Raw genomic sequence first — 18,189 nt, 5'->3', positions numbered from 1 at the left:
GTTCATATGGTGGAACTGATACGAATAGGCATGCAACTATAACCCCGTTAATTGCGAGACGGGTACAGTCACCGTTTCGCTACAACTGTAGCCCAATTTGATGGACACTGTACCAGTTTCACGAAATTCACGGGTAAAAGGTTTTTGGAGCAATAAATCGATTGGCAACTTCATTGGTGGAAAATTCGCTATCTCCGTTTGTGACTGACGTCCCATTTCAGGACATCAAAGGATTTTGTTTTCCATTAAAGTTTAATTTAGCTTAATTTTCAACTATTAGAATTAGTTTATTATGAAGATCGAGATGACATTCGGGAACCGTCGGAGAGTGTAAGGGAACCTTCACTCCTTTCTCAACGAGCGCTGCGAGCGGCTGCACGAGCCGCCGCGTTGCAAGAACTAGCTCATGACTAAAGGCTCCGTATGAACTCGAAACTAGTTGGGCATACTCTGACGTTGTACCATATGAGTTTAAGCCGTGATTCATAATAAATTAACATGAATAGATACTCCTCACAATAGATTAAATTCTAAAATACAAATTATAATGGTACTTAAATAGCCACATAGTAATTGAAACGCGAACTTTGTACAAATCATCTTTTACTAGCTAAAAACAATAACCTATTTAAGTCTGACAAGCTGTTGATTATCAAAATTTTATTGACCTAAACTATTCCCCAAACAAACGAAAAAATCCCTATAGCTTTATGTTTAAGTATACTAGCTACTAGTAGACTACTAGCGGACGTCCGCGACTTCGTCCGCGTGAAAGTCGATGTAAACTTTCAATTATCCCTACCCTACACCTACCCTACCCCTACCCTATCCCTAATTATCTTTGCTATAAACCTCACGGAGCCCTAGACCTTTCCAACAAATGCAAAACCTTTGAAATCGGTTCGTGCGTTCTGGAGTTATAGCGTCAGGAAGGAAAACCCGACTTATTTTTATATAGACTACTAGCGGACGCCCGCGACTTCGTCTGCGTAAAATTCGATGTCAATTTTACTACTACCCCCTAACCTAACCTAACCTACCCTACCCCTACCATACCCCTACCCTATCACTACCCCAACCCTACCACTGCCCCAACCCTACCCCTACCCTACCCCTACCTTACCTATACCCTACCCCAATCCTACCCGTACCCTCCCCGTACCCTATCCCTTTCCTACCCCTATCCCACCCGTACCCCTATCTCACGCCTATCCTACCCCTACCCTGCCACTTCCCTATCCTACCCGTACCTCTACCCTACCACTACCCTACCTCTACCCCGACCCTACCACTACCCTAAACCCGGCCCTAAACCTACCCTACCCCTACACTACCCCTACGCTTCCCTACCCGTACCCTAACCTACCCTGTAACTTCTCTATCTTACTCCTACCCTTAGCAAAATCGGTCCAGTCCTTCGAGAGTGGTGGTATGACCAAGAGAAATAGAGACTTCTATGCTAATAATATAAAGAGGTAAAGTTCGTGTGGTTGTAGGAGGTAATCTCTGGATCTACTGGACCGATTTGGAAAATTGTTTTACCAATAGAAAGCTACGTTATTTGCGAGTGTCCAAGGCTATGTTTGATCCCCATATTCACACGGGAACGGGAACTACGTAAATGAAAGCGCCGGGCGTCATATAGTGGAATTTCTGCGTCTTTTAGAAATTTTGTATTATCTCCGAAACTATTTAAGTAATTAACATACTTTAAAGGGCAAATCTTATCTCCATAATACCCTTGTGATTATTAAATAATTTATTTTAATAAGGATTAAAGTTTAGTTGTATAAATAATGACGTAAACCTAAGTATATAAAATTAATAATTTTTACAACACAAAAGGCCTTTTTTCTTCTATATATCAGCTAATATATAGAAGATAGATATATGGTGTCGCGGACTTTTTTGTAGAACTTTTAAAGATACATAAAGTCTCCATATATTAATTTCAATTTTACACAATAGTTAAGGCAGCGCATGCGAATAAGTCTGTATAAGAGGATTTTCAGTCCGACCTGTATGACAAAAACTGTGATAACTCGGCTAATATATATGATACCAATATAAAATATAACCTATAGCACTCCCCGATAATGTAGCATTCTACTGGTGAAAGAATTTTTAAAATCGGACCAGTAGTTCCGAAGATTACCCCATTTAAAAAATGTGACAAACTTACAAACTTTACCTCTTTATAATATTAGTATAGACTACGTATGCATATCTTTTACAAAATTAAGTTAACACAAAACACTATAATTACACTTACTAAGTTTTAATTAATTTATATACACAACAATCGAAATAATACCATAAAACGAAATAATAACTAATTACACGAAATACGTATGACGAAAGTCGAAAGTCGAAACGAAACGAATAAAATAAAATTACAAATTATTTATTTGAATTTAAAGTTTAAACCTGATTACCTGAACCTGGTCCTGAACCTAAACAAAGAAAGTACGACGTATCTAAACTATAAATTAAAACTTAAAGTATGTCAGATGTCTCTAATCTCTAATCTCTATTTCTAAATCTAAAAAGCAAATACGTAAATAGACGAGTCAGACAAACAGTACCTAGCTAACTTTAACTACCTACGTGGTACGTGGCTACGTGCCTAGAAGTAAAACATATTCAGTAACAATTAACATCGACTTGCCAAAATCTAAGTAAATTTTTCACCACCAACACCAACAATCAATCAATTTCGATCATCATGTAGTCGGCATAAATCTCCCTAGCGCCGTACAAAAATATGGTGTTTTTGCTCAACGCCATCTATTGGTAAATGGATAAAACGCCTACATAGAGTTTAGTAACCAAAAATGCTGATCCCTATAAAATACGTAGAAACCTATAGAGGAAGGTTCAACTTAATTTGGCGGTTGGCGCTTAAACATAAGCGGCATTCCGCCTTTTAGAAATTTTGTATTATCTCCGAAACTATTTAACTAATTAACATACTATAAAGGGCAAATCTTATCTCCATAACATCCTTGTGATTATTAAATAATTTATTTTGATAAGGATTTAAGTTAAGTAGCATAAATAATGACGCAAACCTAAGTATATAAAATTTATAATTTTTAAAACACAAAAGGTACTATATCTGCTAATGTATAGAAGATAGGTATATGGTGTCGCGGACTTTTTTGTAGAACTTTTAAAGATACATAAAGCCTCCATACATTAATTTCAATTTTACACAATGGTTAAGGCAGCGCATGCGAATAAGTCTGCCTGAGAGGATTTTCGGTCCGACCTGTATGACAAAAACTGTGATAACTCGGCTAATATATATGATACCAATATAAAATATAGCCTATAGCACTCCCCGATAATGTAGCATTCTACTGGTGAAAGAATTTTTAAAATCGGACCAGTAGTTCCGAAGATTACCCCATTTAAAAAATGTGACAAACTTACAAACTTACAAACTTTACCTCTTTATAATATTAGTATAGATATATAGATTAAAACAAATGTGGCAACACAGCACTGTGGTAAAATCTGGGTTAATATCTCAAGAAGGTACTGAAGCTGTGAACTTATTGACCCAGAACGTGAAGCGAATATCCACTTAAAGCACCGATTATTGACACACTTACTTGTAGTTGTATGTAAAGGCGTATCTTTATTGTACCTTTTCTCTAAAAAACGGACAAGTATGAGTTGGACTCGCACAACAAGAGTTCCGTACGTAGGATCATTATAAATCGTTTAGGAAACGAATTGCGCAGTTTTGCCAAACTTTTCCCCAAATTCAGCTTCAAACACTCAAAAAATTAACGATTTATAATAAAAAACTTTAACCCTTTATAACCTTTTAGAGGTACTCTGGTTTTAAGTTACATTTGTAAAAATTGGTTTGTGTAACTAAAAGACTTAGAAACTTTCAACCCCTGTTTGTCCCCCTTCTGATTTTTCTCGACTAAAAGTATCTTATAGCCTTTTTCATATTATGGTCTCCAATCGTGCCAAGTTTCATTTGAATTCATTCATTAGTTTCAGCGTGATGCCCGGTCAAATAAATACGGACTGACAGACAGACAGACAAAAAATAAAATATGAAATATTTCTGGCGTCAGTTTATGCCCTCCAAGTATAATTTTCACCTGTACAAAATTTTACCTGTTTGATTATAAGTATAGATTTTTATAGTAATAACCAATTGATGAATCACCTGATGGTATTTGGAAAAACATGTCCTATTTTTATTTATTATAAGTAACATGTCCTATTTTTATTTATTGTAAGTGATGATGCAGTCTAAGATGGAAGCGGGCTAATTTGTTAGGAGAAGGATGAAAATCCACTCCCTAAACGCTAGGAACGCTTAATCGCTTGGCGATACGTCTTTGTCGGTAGGGTGGTAACTAACCGCGGCCGAAGCCTTTTTTTTTTTTTTTTTTTTATTCTTTACAAGTTAGCCCTTGACTACAATCTCACCTGATGGTAAGTGATGATGCAGTCTAAGATGGAAGCGAGCTAACTTGTTAGGAGGAGGATGAAATTCCACACCCCTTTCGGTTTCTACACGGCATCGTGCCGGAACGCTAAATCGCTTGGCGGTACGTCTTTACCGGTAGGGTGGTAACTAGCCATGGCCGAAGCCTCCCACCAGCCAGACCTGGACAAATTAAGAAAATCTCAATCTGCCCAGCCGGGATCGAACCCAGGACCTCCGTCTTGTAAATCCACCGCGCATACCACTGCGCCACGAAGGACGAAGGACGAAGCCTCCTACCAGCCAAAAATGGCCCACCCTTGTTTTTTTTATACTCAGTTCATTATTATTATAATTTAATAAACACATAATAAAAAAGGTAATTTTGTAATAAGAAATATAATTCCTTATAGCAATATCTGAAAAACAACCCTTGGATACATGTATTAAAATGCAGGATAGTACAAAATGAAAAAGGTGAACATAATAATATACACGTGGAAAAAGGAGTATTTTAATTTTGAATCCACTAATTTATAGCCATGTAATATTTGGTTCAGACTAATAGGTATTTGCATACAATTAACGAAAATGGAAATGCATTTTCATCTCTCGTCTGTATGTAAATTTGCTGCCCAAACCTAACTATATTAGTGATAGCAAAAGTTAATTCATATAAATAATAAGTAAGTATACATTTTACAGTTGGTTTTTATTAATTAGGTAATGTGGTTTCATCACTTTAATATTCGCTCTTGTGAATTACAGGGTACTAACCAAAGTTTTATTTATGGTTTTAGAATGTTTTTTTTGTGTACTTTGATTTATTATTTAACAACCAAAACCATTGCCTAAAAATAGAGTAAACATTTCACAGGACTTGCAAGGAACACGTCCACCGTGTTTACCAAGACATAATGAGTCCAAACTCAATGATCGTAGTTCTTTTAGTTTAGGAGTTCCCTTGGCCACCTTCCGCCTGTATAATCAGATCATCCAATGTACCATATTATTTACTTGTCACCGAACATTCAGAAGTATAACAAGAATTAAATACAACTTAGCTTTAACTCTTCTTCTAATTTAATTTCCAAGAATTGACCCACATATACTAAAGGGTAGGTACACAGAAATACAGGGCAAGTTTAATAAAAGCATGTAAAATACTGTTGACGTAACATTCGTAGCACCGAAAGTGGGCCATTTAAGCCACTTGTCTAACTCTGAAAACCCTCAAAAACGAATTCAAAGACACGTGAAAAAAAATTGAAATTCACGAGGCAACCTTTTCGAATTCACTGATTTTAAAAGGCTCTCAAATGTAGAATCACGTCAAAACTTCAAGTGCGCCCCACTTTACGCCTGCTGTATTCACAGGCATAAATAACTAGTTTCTGGTTTTCAATAGTTTTTGAATGAGTTATAGCCCTCTATTATTATTTTTTGGTGGATTTACTATGCGCAAAGGCTTACAAAGCCAGTAAGACTTTATTTTTTGGTGGATTTACTATTTCAATAAGGCTTACAAAACTGGTAAGGCTTTATTGCAACGAGAGACCTATCCTATATCGATTTCTTTTATATGTGTAGTAGATGACTACAATTACATCGATTTCTATAAATCTTTGCTTCAAAACTGCTTTTGTTTTAACATGCGACTGCCAAATAAAGGTTGTTCTTCAAATGTACGTGTGTTAATAAAGTTGATAAACAAACGCGGCTGAAACCGCGTGGCATCTGCTAGTTAGGTAATACATATTTGTAGTAAGATACAGGTAGTAGGTATGTAGGAAAATTGTATATTCAAAAAAACATCATTACTCGCAAGAACAAACCTCAAAGCGTTCCCGTTAGCCTCGTGTTGACAAAGGCGAAGATAACGAGGCTATTCTAAAAAGTACGAGTAAAATCACACAATAAGCCATGATTATGAAAAACACAAGTTCTTGAAGATAAGATGAAAGGAGGCCGGTACTCGGATACCACAGACGTTTACCGCCTACACACTCGCGTGGGTGGAAATACTATTGGACTGAAGCCTGCGCAGTCAGACTTACTTCATTTTAAGTAGGCTGAATATTTGTCAGCCTATGCTTTTACAATAAGTGAGTACTGTAGCCAATTATGGAATTTGAACTGTGGCTTTGGGTTTGGAAGGTAGCAAGGGCTCTCAAGCAAGTTAAAGGCGTATTTTTTTAATTTGCGGCATAATATGTGAATTCGAACAGCGAATGTTACGCAAACAAGCGAACTATGGGCTTCATAAGAAGGTTCAGAGTCACACATCGGACGATGGAAAGCATTTGTGCATGATCAAATCAGAAATGAGGTGACCCGTAGAACAACCTAAGTCACGAACATAGCAGAGAAGCTGAAGTGGCAATGGGCAGGGCACATATTTCGAAGAACCAATGGACGTTCGGGTCCCAAGGTGCTGGAATGGCTGACAACCACTAGAAAGCGTAGTATTGGTTCACCACCCACCAGGTGGACTAACAACATCAAGCGATTAGCGAGTTGCAGTGAATCGATGCAAGCGTCTCAGTTTCGTGGTGTTTGGAAGTCCCTACAAAAGGCCTAAGTCCTGCAGTGGACGTCCATCTATGATTATGAATATGAAAAATCATGTCCTGTCATGTAAAACACCGGTATAGATCGATCAAAATTTTAGAATCTATAGCGAAGAGTTGCCACAAAGCTGATTCTGATTGAGTCTGGTGATTGAATATACGATTTCTGATGGTATCCTGTAGGAAACACTAAAAAACTATATTTATCCTTGGACAATTGAGGATGTGGTCCCCTGAAAGTAGAAAATTGCTAGCTTCCAATTCCAAAGCCACCACGATCCAAACTCTATAATTCTCCATCGTACTTACCTATGTGAGGAGAACTGGCTGATAAACTTTTAGCCTTTATAAAATGTGGTTTGTCTGGCTATGGCAGATTCTCGTTCTATGTGAGCTTATTATAATCAGTAAATTTGAATAACGATCCCCGATTTATCTTATAGATTCTATAAGGAGTAAAAAGACGAAGGAAGTTTTAATTAAACCACACAATGAATCCAGTCTGTTTTCCTAATCCTGAGATAAAGATACTAGTAGCTACCAAGTGATAAGCTTGCCATTTATTGTACTTCTTTCCTTCTCCTTTACTTGTTCTGAACTTATAATATCACTAGCGGACGCCCGCGACTTCGTCCGCGTAAAATTCGATGTCAACTTTACTACTAAAAATATAGATACAATGTAAAAAAATAGTAATCTACAATTTTTTTTACATTGTATCTGTATACTTACGTATTAAGAAATTGTTTCTTTATCATAATAAGGCTAGTTCATTAATAGCTTCTCTTCTCTTAATTGTAGAAGGGATTTAGGAATTCATAATTCGTAGATTATTAAGTGGTACGAGACAGTTGCATCAATAATGAAGAGAATTTGATACGTATGGTCATTGGTCATATTGATTTAAAAAGCATTGGTCTACACGTATAATATTGAATTTCATTGCATCTTTTGATTATGACTATTGTTTTTAGAGAGTATGTAAAACTGGCTTGTACTGAACCCATTCCTGTGTCCCACTTTGGAACCGGTAACGATTTTCGCTTACCGCTGAGCTTAAATTGGGGTCTTACAGAATACATAATAAATGGCGTGATAAAACCGCCGATTACTGCCTACTGGATTAATCTCTAAAGGAAACTATACTGTCATTTAAAATATGATGATGGTGGCGATGATACAATGATATGAGATGTAAATAATCCATTACACTTTAGCCTGTGTTAAGAAACAATTGAAGCCGTGGATATGACCTCTGCCTCCGATTCTGGAGGATGTGGGTTCGAATCCGTTCCGGGGCATGCATCTCCAAGTATTCAGTTTTGTAAATTTTATGAAATTAAATATTACGTGTCTCAAACGGTGACGGAAAAACATCGTGAAGGAACCTGCATACCAGAGAATTTTCTCAATTCTCTGCGTGTGTGAAGTCTGCCGATTCGCATTGGGTCAGCGTGGTGGACTATTGGCTTAACCCCAAGCCAAAACCACCGGTTTTATGTTCGCCCACCAAATCAGTCAGTCCCGGTTCAGTCAGTTAAGGTCTCAACCGGGGAAAAAAGGCCGAAATTGACCGTAAGGGTTCATTTACACGAGCGGCAACTCTACCGACGACCGCAGTCGACTGCAGTCGGCGACGTGTTGGCTGTAGCAGCAGCTGCCGCTCGTGTAAATGAAAACTAAGAGCTCTGCGTCATTAAGACACCATGGCGACGTCGCTGGCTACGTATCCAAGCAGTTAATATTGAAATGTATGGTACCTAACTCACTTGGCGATAGTTTGGCAACGTCGCCAAAATGGAAGCGTGGCCACGAGCTATATGTCTCTACGTGGCTTTTGGAAACTCTGGCGGCTTGGCGATGTTGCCACTATAATGTACACGTCACGGTAAACTGCACCTCGCTCACTCAGTCGCCAGTCAGCCGCCATTTTGGACGCTCGCTCGAAATATATTACAACCTAGTTGATGTTGTAAATAATGAGTTTCGATACTGAAAATTTTATAATAGAAATTCAAAACTGTCCTTGTATATGGGATAGTTCATCTAATGAGTATTCTGATCGTAACTTCGCATTTTCGTAAATCTTCATACAGTTTCAAAAAATACCACTTCGGTTTCGATCTTATTTAAAGGATGAATCCATAGTTTCTTTTTTTCTATTTTTCTACGACGTAGATAACAAAGAAGTGCGATTTCTTCTACGTCCATGCCAGAAGTAGCCAGGCCGGCGCCGCTGGCGACGTCGCCATGGCGTCTTAATGAGGCAGAGCTCTTACTGTAACATAGGCAATGGTTTCCCGCCTAACGTCAGAATAGCTGACGTATAGTGCAAACAAACACACCCAAAGAATGCCTACGTTGTGCCCAAACCGTGAATTCTCGCGATTATTTTTAAAACTCCGCAAACGTGCAATGAAATTTGCATTTATAAACTTTTAACCTATTCCGGCTTAGTGATATAACTCTTTAAATAGCATCCGACGTGGCTTACTTCCGTCCCGGTCCCGTGTTCCGCTTTTAAACCAGTAACGATTTTCGTTTAGCCTCAACTTGCTATTGGGCCTCACTAACTGCATGATAGATGAGGTCTATAATAAAACCATTCAAGCTGTATCTCGGTCGTTGCTCTGATATGGTATTTTTGTTTATGCTCTGTTACTGTGTGAATCTTGCATTGTCTATTTTATTCTTCTCTTATTTTTAAGCGTATTGTTATAGGCTGCTAGTTTACCTAGCAAAGGTTGTTTTACCTTAAAAATTACTAGCTGACGCCGTGCGGTTTCACCCGCGTGGTTCCCGTTCCCGTAAGAATATGGGGACAATATATCTAACACTGAAAGAATTTTTCAAATCGGACCAGTAGTTCCTGAGATTAGCGCGTTCGATCACTCAAACAAACAAACTCTTCAGCTTTATAATATTAGTATAGATTTACATAGAGATATGAAAAACCCACCTACTCCATATGCACACAAAATTTCATAAAAATCGCTTAAGCTGTAGATAATATAAACGATAATTGGCAATGACATTGCAATATGTTTTAAACTATTTTGTGAAATGATTATAACTAAGTAAAGTAGGCTCTTCCCAGACCAAGGCGCATTTAAAACCCTCGTAATGTTAATCTTAAGTTTTCGACTTTACTTAGGTACCTAGCTAAACGTAACGTGACGTTTTAAAAGTGCTTGTAAACTAAGCCTTATTCTGTACTTGAAATAAATTAATTCTAAATTTGAATTTGAACACAAACTGTTAGATAAACGAGTGCTGGTAAACTAAGCCATGGGTATTCTGTACTTGAAATAAATTAATTCTAAATTTGAATTTTAACAAACTGTTAGATGCGTCTAATGCGTACTTTAATCACATTAACATCAAGCAACGCTGAATCATTTCGCTTTAATTAGAACCGGAATCGCTGTACCGTTCGGACTTCGGACACATCGCGCAGTGCCGAATGCATACTGTTCCGAGAAACGGGGTGATTTAGAAGATGCCGTTGAGTGAATCAATGACCGGTTGACCGCCCAATGTACGGAGATCTCTCGATTTAAATGAACTTTTGATCTCTTTATTCTACTTACAATTATTAGGATGGGCCTGTAGCCATATGGCACGTCGATTCTCTTTCTACAAACGCTAACGCTTCGAAAACTAACAAAATGTATGGGAATGACAGACCCGACTACTTTATTACGTGACATTACTGGCCTATTCACTATTTTGGTCTTTATTATCAACCTATTAAAATAAACAACAAATCTATTGACTTAATGTAATCTACAATACTATGTGATATCCAGCATTTAAGCGCCGGATGACATGACAGATGACATTTTGTCAATTGATTTGTTGTTTATATTAATAAGTTGGTAATAATTAATAGCCTCAATAGCTCAACGGTAAGAGCGGTCGGGCTCATCACCGGGTGGTAGTTCGATCCCCGCCCCGTTGGTATATTGTCGTACCCAGTCTTAACACAGTCTTTCCCGACTAATTGGAGGGGAATGGGAATATTTGTCATATTTAAAAAGATATGGCAAATATTCTTTAAATAAAAAATAATAATAATAGTAATAAAGACCAAAACAGGAAATAGGCCACTGTCGATAGTGAATGTTATACACATACATTTTTAAATTTTCGAAGCGTTAGCGTTTGTAGAAAGAGAAACGTGTCACATGGCTACAGACCCTGAATCCGAAATTTCGGCCGTTCGTGTTCAAGCGCATACTGCTGACCTGCGGACATTATTTACAAATTCTTAAAACAAAAAACCCCACTGATTGAGTGGATAACCTTTGAGGATTCAGATCATGAGTACGTAGGTTTGGCTCCTGAGTAGGTCTATGAAATATTTTTTCATTCTTCCGCTAAATTCTCAGTCCGAAGATTAGGAAGTTTATAGTGTTAATCCCTGTGCCTCTGACAGCACGTAAAACAGTCGTTTCCGCTCATTATCGTTAAAAATCTCCTCTCATCTATGTAACTTTAATTTTTAAATTTCACTGTACTTATTTGTATTTCAAAGATATGTTGCATTTTACGATGCTGATACACAATATCTAGATAAATGTGTAATTGATTGTATTTACAAGCAATCGATTCGATTGCTAAGGTAGGTACCTACTTGTACCTAATCCAACCTAAGCGTGTTAATCTAATGCAAGATTAAGCAGCTTAAGTGATTAGAAAGTGATTAAGGGACGTAACGTATGAGTTAATTGTATGAAACTCCTATAAAATAGTATACATAATACTCACTTAAAGGAGGTATGTTTAGGCATTGCGACTGGGACCGGAAGTTCCGGGTTCGAGTTTTGGGTTGTGCTATGAAATATCGAGTTTTCTTTCTTACCAGAAATTAAAGGACCTGGTTGAGAAGTTGATGCAATTATATGCGTAAACTGATCTAGGATGCTGGAATAACGACTCCAGTATCGGTTGGTTTTCCCCCCACTAACAGTGGAATTCATAGACGTTGTGGAGGCGCCCCCAGGGGATCGTTCACCCGCTGAGTGTCGAATTTAAACTCTATGCATTTGAGAATTCGACACTCAGCGGGTGAATGGTCCCCTGGGGGTGCCCCTGCAACATCTATGAATTCCACTGTAAGTGGACTGACAACAAGTCGCAGTATGTTGCTGGATGCTGCCGCGTTTTTACCGTGTTATGTTTGGATACGCCTTTAGGTTGATGGACAGAAGGCGGCACTTCGTTCGTTGTTACTTACATGCTCTGTAAAGTGTTGCTCTATTATGTAAAGTCGATGGTTATCCACTTACTATCAGGTGGACTTGATACTAATTGCTTGGTCCGCTTATTATATCTATAAAAAAAGTTCATCAAAATATTTTACTACTATAGACTCTAAAGTTAGGGTCATTAAAAGTTTGTTTTTAAGCACGGAATTTGTCACCGAACGTTTCTATAATTCCGTGGAACGAGAAAGTACGTAAATAACTAAAGTTCACGATACTGATTGGCTTCCACCAATAGAATAATGACCTACTTGTTGGAGCGTGTTGTTAGCATGAATTCAACGTTGCTCTGAAATGTGTAAATAAAAATGTTCGAGACTCGGATTTATATTTATCTAGACGCCGTTTGTTCCTTAGTAGTTTACTGTTTAACATACTTTAATTATTATTATTAGCAAACTATGGACGACGGTATTTGAATCTAAATGATAGATAGATAGATAGATAGATATACTTTATTTGCACACCACAAAGACAAATACAAGTAAAATAATAACAAATTAGGCAGAGATCAGCATACAAAAGGCGGCCTTATCGCTAAGTAGCGATTTATTCCAGGCAACCTTCGGTTTAGGAAAACTTAAGAACATCAGCAGGTGGCGTAAAACAAAAATAACTATAGTATTAGTAATACACATACATACAAATAATTTACATCATAATACATAAACAATATTACACAAATACCTACAATAATGAATAAAATACATATCAAAATATACTAATAAATACATTCTATTGAAGAGAAATAATAGATACAGATCGTCTTTACTGCACCAGATAATGAGACTTTACGGCATTTTTAAAAATGATGATGATGACCACGAATGTTCTATTTAGTCGATAATTATTAGAAAGTTTAATAATATATAGTTTAATATACATGATAATTTTAGACAAAAATACATTTAGGTTATAGCTAGCTATTTCCCAGCAAGCAAGTTGAACCAAAAAAGCTCTTATCTGCGCACGTATGTACAGCTATAAACCAAAGTGTTAAACACGTGCTCCGTGTTTGCCCAGTACATTAAAAATGTGAACTTACTGAAAATATCGTACGCGACTGTAAACGAATCAACGAGTGCCAATGGTCACTCGACCCCACGTAGCTGTACTAACTCATTTGTGGTTGTAGCTACGTGGGGTCGAGTTAGCCCCACGTAATAAAAATTAGTTACTGTGCATAGTTCAACTTATAGGCAGCGTCTAATATTAAAGTCTACTTCTCAGAGCACGTATTGAGTAAAGTCCTATGGAGTTCCAATTCTTTCGCTGGCGGCGATGACAACGTAATCACACACCACCCTAAACATCAATGGAGTACACCGATACAGACCTACCACAGTCAATACGTGCCTTAGTTATACAAATTCAATAAGTAAAACATTTGTACTAGGCACTAATTTCTTCACTACTTATAAGACGTGAATATATGTATCATTTTATAGACATGAAATCTACAGTGTGCGGCATCTAGCTAAATACATGTCCGTGTTTAGAATGCTTTCTTGGCCCACTTTTGCCGGTTCGTCGGCCATTTTCGCGTTTATTTCATGAACGGATTCCTCAACGATATCGCAGGTGAAGTTGGCTTGGAGCGCCGGTTTCAGACTCCAGGATATATTTATAGGAAAATTGATTTTGTATTCCAGCATTCGGTGCCCCGGGAAATATATCTGCATTTCATACGAGTAAATATTGCAGGTGAAGTTTATTGGAATTTATAAAAATAGTATTGTCTAGCAAGTGGGACTAGGAGTCTCAAAGCTGAAGTAGCAATGGGCAGGGCACATAGTTCGAAGGACCGTTGGTCGTAGGGTGTTGGAATGAGGAGTCGCTATTCAAACACTACAAAATTGCAGTGTTGGTATATCGCCTGCTAGGTGGAAGGACAAGAGTCGCTCGAGCTTGACATAGGACTTATGTCTTCTAGCAGTGGACGCCCGTCGGCTAATGATGATGTGATATACCGGGATAGAATAGTGATCTAAAGTATACAGATAATGTACCGTAGAAACCACGTTTTTTTTTTATTCTTTACAAGTTAGCCCTGGACTACAATCTCACCTGATGGTAAGTGAAGATGCAATCTAAGATGAAAGCGGACTAACTATATAGTTAGGAGGAGGATGAAAATCCACACCCCTTTCGGTTTCTACACGACATCGTACCGGAACGCTAAATGGCTTGGCGGTACGTCTTTGTCGGTAGGGTGGTAACTAGCCACGGCCGAAGCCTCCCACTAGCCAGATCTGGACCAATTAAGATAACCTTAATCGGTCCAGCCGGGGATCGAACCCAGGACCTCCGTATTGTAAATCCACCGCGCATACCACTACGTCACGGAGGCCGTCAAAGTCACGTGTCGGAATAATATAATTAAAGATAAACCTAAAAACATAAAAGAAGAGAAGGGAACATAAAAACCAATAATCAAATTATCCGCCTTTCTAACCGATCGCTGTACTTATTCTCCGAAACTAATAAAAGGATTTTCATGAGTATATTACAAAAAGATAAGGAATGAGAGTAGACAAAGACATGGTCATTAATGGTCTTATAACGAGAATTTGAGTTGTAAAATTTCTGCCATCACTTAATTATCTATATATCATAGATATTTTATTATAATAAACCACCAGATGCTATCAGAAGATAACCAGATGCCATCAGAAGATAACATCAGGTAATCACTGATATTTGATGGTATCCTAAACCTACAGCTACTGTTCAGAATACCAACGCCAGATAATGTTATCTCTAAAATAGGTACTTAAAGATCAAATCTTTAAGATCATTATCTTATGTATGACTAACTTACTTTAAATAGATAAGTAATTATCACAGATATACGTAAATTAGAAGGTTTTTACATAAGATATACGCTCAAAAATTAGCACGTGTAACATACATACACACTGGAATAATCTTAATATGCTTAGTATACGAAAGAAATGAGGAGATCCGCATAAGAACCTAAGTCACCGACAAAGCTAAACGAGTCGCGAAGCTGAAGTGGCAATGGGCGGGGCACATAGTTCAAACAGCCGATGGACGCTGGGGTCCCAAGGTGCTGGAATGGCGACCCGCACTACAAAGCGCAGTGTTGGTGGCGACCCCCCACCAGATGGACTGACGACATCAAGCGAGTCGCAAGGATGCAGGCGGCTCAGGATCGTGATATTTCGAAGTCCCTACTCCCTACAAAAGACCCATGTCCTCCAGTGGACGTCCATCGGCTGATATGATAATGTTATGAAAGAAACTGACGTGCCAAAAGTGCTTGTAAACTGAGCCTACTTGAAATAAATGATTTTTGATTTTGATTTTGATTTTTGAAAATCTCGAGTATCATTTTACATCATGATTCTATGTCGAGTTTAGTGTAAGCAAAGCCAAATCGTGGCCTTGCCATTAATGGACTCAGACTCAGTAGAGGTTGCGATTCCCAGACTTACCTAATTTAATGAAGGTTGAAACTTTGGTAGTATATGCTCCTATCATAGGTAAATATGGCAGCCAATTATAGAGTTTGCACCGTGGTGGCTTTGGAAGGTAGTAGGTTTCAAGGGTCCAGATCCTCAATTGTCCAAGTATACATCGTAATTTTTTGATATTTTCTACGGAATATCATAAGGAATCATGTCCCTTCTCACCAGACCCTTAACTTCGTGGCAACCCTTCCCGAAAGACCCTTGAAGTTTGATCTTTTACGGTGTTTTTGGAACTGCCTCGAAGCTAAGTAACTGCAGGAGTCATGATTTCTCACATTGTTCTCCTTCTTCTGTTAGTGCCATTTCCTATCGGAGGTTAGCAATCTTTAAGGCCATTTTAATAATTTTAGTTCATTCACTGCTGCCCGAAACAGTGATCTGGTACGCATATTGAAACCATTGACATAAGTTATTGAGCCAAGTTTTACGTCTACGACCAGACCTTCGTTTTGCCTTTCCCTGGTTAATGAGTTGGAGCACGTCATATTTGGAGTTTGTTTTATATGACCCAGGTATTTGAGCTTCCTCCTTTGAACTTGCTGCAGGACCACACACATTAAAAAAAATCGGGAAGTACGTACTGTTTACGACCAGACCTTCGTTTTGCCTTTATCTTTCTTTAATAAGCCGAAGCAGATCATATTTGGAGTTTTGTTTTATATGACACAGGTATTTGCGCTTCGTCCTTTGAACCTGCTGCAGGACACAGGCACACACATTTTAAAAAATCGGGAATATGTGAATAACAACTCGTGGCCATGAGAATAGTCTGAAAAAGGCTAGAATCTAGAGCCGTTACGTCAGTTAAAAAGATGTCCGTATGAATCGAGATGCGCTAAATAGGGAAGGTCGCAACTGGCGCCTTGCTCGGCGCCGGCACGTCGCCCTAGCACGGGAATGTTAAAGATATAGGGACAAAACAGCTATGATATTATGTCGTCGACCCATGTCCCATGGCGTAATGTGGGGATCGATACGCGCTTATTGAGTTATTGTTGTGCTTATTGGATTTATTTAAGTTACGTATTTTTTCATCAGAATATTTGCCATATCGTTTAAAACTGTAAATCATTATTTTCAACCCATATTCGGCTCACTGCTGAGCTCGAGTCTCCTCTCAGAATGAGAGGGGTTAGGCCAATAGTCCGCCACGCTGGCCCAATGCGGATTGGCAGACTTCACATACGCAGAGAATGATAAAAATTCTCTGGAGTGCAGGTTTCCTCACGATGTTTTTTCTTCACCGTTTGAGACACGTGATATTTAATATCTTAATATTATTGTTTAAATATGACCAATAAAGCCTGCAATTACTCGAAATAGAGTGAGTTAGTGATGGGTATACAATAGTTTTCACATAGTATTTAAGAAATAAATATCACGGGTCTCAAACGGTGAAGAAAAAACATCATGATGAAACCTGCATACCTGAGAATTTTATTTATTCTCTATGTGTGTGAAGTCTACCAATCCGCATTGTGGGCTACTACAGTTCGTTTCATGTAGGATGGTGCAGATGACAGTTCGTTTCACTCTTGACATTTTGTCGCGATTCACGATAATAGTACGTATTATGAACATCATACCACTGTCAATGGCGACTGTCACCGTACCCATTCTATCTGAAAAACACTTTAGCCTAACGCCTAACTATTGAGCATGAGTATCCTCTCAGAGTGAGAGGGGTTATCATTCTGAGAGGATACTCGTGCTCAATAGTGAGCCGAATATGGGTTGTTAATGATGATAATAGTCCAGCAGATGGTGATGGAACCCACAACCTCTCAGTGTTGAGTCCAGCCCCTTTACCGTTGAGCTATTGAGGCTTCTTTGTAACCCTCAAAGGTTCAATTTAAGGTCTACTGTTTCAATAATAAATTTAATAACTTAACAATAATGTAAAAATTTACATGGCAAATACACACCCTACTGACAATTTGAAACACGGAAAAATAAATAAAATTAAAGTATTAGAAATATAACCCCCTGATAGTTATTTTGGAAATATATTTCATGTACAGAATTGAGCTCTCTACAGATTTATCATAAGTATAGATAAGTAAGTTTAGCTACATAGTTTGTACTGTGGTGTCTTTGATAGGCAGCCAATTTTAGGAGTCCTTGGAAGAGACTTGGAAGCTCCAAGTATAAAAAGTATGTTTTTTAAAGTATTTTTCTCATCATAATATGACAAACTAGCAGACACAGTGTGCTTTCACCCTGTTCCCGTTTCTGTAGGAATACAGGGATAAAATATAGCCTATAGCAGTCAGGGATAGTAAAAGTCAAATCAGTGCTGTAGTTTCAGAGCTTATCTAATGCAAACAAACAATCAAATCTTTCCTGTTTATAATATTAGTGTAAATATGGTTTCCATTTGCCACATAGCTTTGGGGCAAGCC

At 38.0% G+C, this 18,189-nt stretch overlaps 1 protein-coding gene across 4 annotated transcripts in view; it reads right to left on the bottom strand.

Moving 5' to 3' along the window:
* The window catches only part of LOC112051516 (tyrosine-protein kinase Src64B), a 123,559-nt gene that overhangs the window by 104,274 nt on the left and 1,096 nt on the right, over positions 1-18,189 (bottom strand). The window lies entirely within an intron of this gene.

This window comes from Bicyclus anynana, chromosome 15, assembly GCF_947172395.1.
Source record: "Bicyclus anynana chromosome 15, ilBicAnyn1.1, whole genome shotgun sequence".
Taxonomy (NCBI): Eukaryota; Metazoa; Arthropoda; class Insecta; order Lepidoptera; family Nymphalidae; genus Bicyclus; species Bicyclus anynana.
The sequence above is the reverse complement of the archived record's forward strand: the minus strand, read 5'-3'. Positions and strand labels throughout refer to the sequence as shown.